Consider the following 5,791-nt stretch of genomic DNA (forward strand, 5'->3'; position numbering starts at 1 on the left):
GCACTCAGCTATCCCAGTCTCATAAGAATGCAGGTTCTGCAGCGCCACCTTCTGGCGATCCTGTACCACTACACCCAGCTCTTTGAGGAAGTGGACTGCGTCCCACACCTGAATGAAAGAACCAACGAATTAACTACATTTGACATTCAAAAAATCCATATGGAGCTGCCTCAGCAAGCAAACCAACAAACAATACATAAAACACAAAATGGACAGACGTATTTGTTCTGTGTTCCTCGTACCTCCACCTCCACCATGGAGCTACACCCTCTCCTGACCTCGTCACACAGGGTGGGGAGCTCCGTGTAGGTACTGCCCGTCCTGTAGCAGTGGTTCTTCAGAGAGTCGTAGACTCGCAGGGCGTTACGCTGCTTCAGAGGGATCTCTTGGAAGAGTTTACACTCATGGAAGGATCTCAGCTGAGCCTCGCAATGGACCACCTTCAACTCCTTGTACATAACCTAGAGAGAGGGGAGTAGGGGAGAGAGGGAGGGGGGAGTAGGGGAGAGGGAGGAGAGGGGAGAGAAAGGGAGGAGAGGGAGAGAAAGGGAGGAGAGGGGGAGGGGAGAGGAGAGGGGGAGAGGGGGAGAGGGGAGAGGAGGGAGGGGGAGTAGGGGAGAGGGAGGAGAGGGGAGAGAAAGAGGGGGAGTAGGGGAGAGAAGGAGGGGGAGAGGGGAGAGAAGGAGGGGGAGTAGGGGAGAAAAGGAGAGGGGAGAGAAAGGGAGGGAGGGGGAGAGAAAGGGAGGGAGTTGTAGGGGGAGAGGGAGGGAGGAGTAGGGGAGAGAGGAGTAGGGGGAGAGGAGAGAGAGGAGAGGGGGAGAGAGTAGGGGAGAGAAAGGAGTAGGGGGAGAGAGTAGGGGGAGAAAGGAGTAGGGGGAGAGAGTAGGGGAGAGAAAGGGAGGGGGGAGAGAGGGGAGAGAAAGGGAGGGAGGGGGAGAGGGAAGAGAAAGAGGGAGAGGGGAGAGAAAGAGAGGGAGAGGGGAGTAGGGGGGAGGGAAGAGAGAGAAAGAGAGGGAGGGGGAGAGAGGAAAAGTGAGAAGCGATTACTCAAGATAATGAATTATTTTCTTATTTTAGTTTATGTCAAAGTGTTCATGGCAGATTGGAGGGATGTGATGTGATACTTCCTGCTTAATTGTTCCAATCACAGACTACAGAAACTGTTGACAAAGTATGTTAACCAACCACAGTCCACAACCAGCCAGGAGGTTACGCTTACATAGTTAAAGCCCAGCTTCCAGACGTCCGTCTTGATCATCTCCTCTATTTTGGCCAGCAAGCTGAGATCCTCCTCTTCCTCCTCCTCCTCTATCTGTGTAGCACCCTGTGCCGCAGGATGTTTTGGGCTTTTCTTTCCTCGACTCAGGAGCTCTGTGAAGCGCCCGGGCAGTAGGGTAGGCAGGTATCTCATCACATGGGGGTACAGAGAGGCAGCAGTCACGCGCATCCCTGCAACTGACAGACATACCGATGACATGAGCTGTGTTCCAGATACCCATACTGTATGTTAGTATGAGCTGTGTTCCAGATACCCATACTGACATACTGTATGTCAGTATGAGCTGTGTTCCAGATACCCATACTAACATACTGTATGTCAGTATGAGCTGTGTTCCAGATACCCATACTGTATGTCAGTATGAGCTGTGTTCCAGATACCCATACTGTATGTCAGTATGAGCTGTGTTCCAGATACTAACATACAGTATGTTAGTATGGGTATGAGCTGTGTTCCAGATACCCATACTAACATACTGTATGTTAGTATGAGCTGTGTTCCAGATACCCATACTAACATGAGCTGTGTTCCAGATACCCATACTAACATACTGTATGTCAGTATGAGCTGTGTTCCAGATACCCATACTAACATACTGTATGTCAGTATGAGCTGTGTTCCAGATACCCATACTAACATACTGTATGTCAGTATGAGCTGTGTTCCAGATACCCATACTAACATACTGTATGTTAGTATGAGCTGTGTTCCAGATACCCATACTAACATACTGTATGTTAGTATGAGCTGTGTTCCAGATACCCATACTAACATACTGTATGTTAGTATGAGCTGTGTTCCAGATACCCATACTGTATGTCAGTATGAGCTGTGTTCCAGATACCCATACTAACATACTGTATGTTAGTATGAGCTGTGTTCCAGATACCCATACTGACATACTGTATGTTAGTATGAGCTGTGTTCCAGATACCCATACTAACATACTGTATGTTAGTATGAGCTGTGTTCCAGATACCCATACTAACATACTGTATGTTAGTATACTGTAAACCAACGGTAACATTTCAGTTGAGCGCGCTTCATACATCTACTGGAAGCTGATGCTGTTGCTATGCAACCTATTGCTAGCTTGTTAGCGTAACAAATTACTAGCTAGACTTCGGGTGTGTTCGTAACTTTGATCTGGGAGTGCCAGAGTGCGCTCTGGGCGTTTGTAAATTCAGGGCGTTGTCAGATTCAACGGGTGTTGAGCGTTGGTAACTAACTGTGCTGCTGGTAACTAACTGTGCTGCTGTAACTAACTGTGCTGCTGGCAACAATTGAAATATGTTTTGTTTTTTTTGCCAATATTGACTGACACATTCAACGGGTGTTGAGCGTTTGTAAATTCATCAGAGAGCGCTCTGAAATCGGAGTAGATAGCCAGAGGGAATTTACAAACGCACCCCTATGACTAATAAGCATACTACATACCCAATTTGTGTCACAAATAGTATGGTTAGTATGGTATAGAATGGTATAGTATGGTATGGTATAGAATGGTATGGTTAGTATGGTATAGAATGGTATCATATAGTATAGTATGGTATGGTTAGTATGGTATAGAATGGTATAGTATGGTTAGTATGGTATAGAATGGTATGGTTAGTATGGTATAGAATGGTATAGAATGGTATAGTATGGTATAGAATGATATGGTATAGTATGGTATAGAATGGTATGGTATAGTATGGTATAGAATGGTATGGTATAGTATGGTTAGTATGGTATAGAATGGTATAGTATGGTATGGTATGGTATAGTATGGTATAGTATGGTGAAGTATGGTATAGAATGGTATAGTATAGTATGGTTAGTATGGTATAGAATGGTATGGTATAGTATGGTTAGTATGGTATAGAATGGTATAGTTAGTATGGTATAGTATGGTTAGTATGGTATAGAATGGTATAGTTAGTATGGTATAGTATGGTTAGTATGGTATAGAATGGTATAGAATGGTATAGTTAGTATGGTTAGTATGGTATAGAATGGTATAGTATGGTTAGTATGGTATAGAATGGTATAGTATGGTATAGAATGGTATAGTATGGTATAGTTAGTATGGTATAGTATGGTATAGTATAGTATAGATTGGTATAGTATGGTATGGAATGGTATAGTTAGTATGGTATAGAATGGTATAGTATGGTTAGTATGGTATAGAATGGTATAGTATGGTATGGTTAGTATGGTATAGTATGGTATAGAATGGTATAGTATGGTATAGAATGGTATGGTTAGTATGGTATAGTATGGTATAGTATGGTATGGTTAGTATGGTATAGAATGGTATAGAATGGCATGGTATAGTATGGTATAGTATGGTATAGAATGGTATAGTATGGTATAGAATGGTATGGTTAGTATGGTATAGTATGGTATAGTATGGTATGGTTAGTATGGTATGGTTAGTATGGTATAGAATGGTATAGTATGGTATAGTATGATATAGAATGGTATGGTTAGTATGGTATAGTATGATATAGAATGGTATAGTATGGTATAGAATGGTATGGTTAGTATGGTATAGAATGGTATAGTATGGTATAGTATGGTATAGTATGGTATGGTTAGTATGGTTAGTATGGTATAGAATGGTATAGTATGGTATAGTATGGTATGGTTAGTATGGTATAGAATGGTATAGTATGGTATAGAATGGTATAGTATGGTATAGAATGGTATAGTATGGTATGGTATGGTTAGTATGGTATAGAATGTTATGGTAGGAGTATTCAAACACAGCTATGGTCTTTACTCACAGCACTTCATATTACCAAAACACTATAGATCAGGGTCAAGATGTATCTCTCCCCCACGTCCACCTACCTGAAACAGAGACCAAGGCTTTAATCTGCTGTGCCAAAGCTCTGTGCTGCTCTCCTTCCTCAAACTCAGCCAGAACTTCCTGCAAGTTAGCAAACTCCAACTTCCTTCCCATCGGCAGCCAAGCAAAGAAGGGGACGACAAACTGTGCGTCCACGCCGCAGGCTGTGAGGAACAGAGACAGGACAGAGTGGTCCGGGTCTCCCTGGAGGTCTGAGCCTCCCTGGAGGTCTGAGCGAAGGCGGTAGGCAGGGTAGCCCCGTAGCACCAGCTTGCCCCTGGCAGCGCGGGCGGTGCAGGTAGCCTCCCACCACGGGTCCTTCAGACTGAACCGGCCCAGTACTCTGCATCTCTTACCAGACACGCTGTCCAGGAAATCAACTAGAACGGACACGGGATAGAAAATGAAACAATTACACAAGATAGTTAGTTATTGAGCTGACTAACGTTAGCTAGCTAGATCATCAGCATGCATTCATCGTGGTGGATTGTATGATAGTGTTTTGTGGGAGGTGGGTATAATTTGTGGGAACGTCCCAACAGGAATCTGTAACAAAAACTTGGTAAAGTACAAGGTTGTCAACAAACAACGCATACAAAAGTAGCATGATCAATTCACCTAGTTAACTAAATGCTGAATAGGCATCAACTCACCACGTAGCTTATTCTTAATGTTTGTTTGTAGGCTACCAGAGAGAGGACAGACATTTTTATGGACTAAACACGCTGAGTGGAAAAAACTTAGTGAAATAGCCCACCCTCTCTACCCGGTATCTTATTCTGCCGCTATACAACTTTGTATGCGTTGTTTTGTTGGCAACCTTGTCCTTTACCATGTTTTTGGTTACAGATTCCTCCTGTTGGAACTTTCCCACAAATTATACCCACCTTTCTGTGGGTGTATTAGTGTCACTAACAAGAGATAAACCAGATTGAACAAACTATATAAAATTACAGTAGGCTCCTGTCTCTACAGTAGGAGAAATCTCGACCGACAAGAGTGACACTGTCGCAGTCCCTTTACACCGAATGATTGGCAACTTGTTTGCTAGATAAATATGCCTATTTTTTTTTTGCAAGTGACAACCCCATTAGCTAGTTAGATTAATTTATACATTATCAAAGCTATGATGATCTGTCAACGACCACTCACCTTCGTTTCGGCCCGGTACGGAGGAATTAAACACATGTCCTCCTGAACTAACGCTGTCCATCTCTTTCATATCCAGAAACTCCGGCTGTGCTTCTTCTTCCTCCTCCTCATCATCATCTTCCCAATCAGAGTCGTCATTTTCGGAGTTTTTAACCTTCTTTTCGGGTAAAATGTAACCTACTAGGATTCTGTCACCAACAGGACACCACAACTGTGACATTTCTGTTTTGTTTTGCTTATTTCCCGCGTCAATTTAATTTGACAGCTGACATAAAAACAAGGAAGTGGAAAAGCGGAAGTGCTTTTGCTTTTTTTCCCGAGGCAACCTAAAAAAAAACTATCGTGTAAGCGCCACCTACCGGCCTGGGGGGTAAGGTGCAGCATGATGAGTCTCATCTGGTTATCATTAGTCTTACCAGATACCACAACATCGTATTTTAAATCATGAATGCCGTTATAGTTGTGAATTACAGTGAAAGCGGACTATAGTTTGTTTACCTACAAATAATTCAAACGAATTCATCCCA

Source organism: Oncorhynchus tshawytscha, unplaced genomic scaffold, assembly GCF_018296145.1.
Source record: "Oncorhynchus tshawytscha isolate Ot180627B unplaced genomic scaffold, Otsh_v2.0 Un_contig_13980_pilon_pilon, whole genome shotgun sequence".
Taxonomy (NCBI): domain Eukaryota; kingdom Metazoa; phylum Chordata; class Actinopteri; order Salmoniformes; family Salmonidae; genus Oncorhynchus; species Oncorhynchus tshawytscha.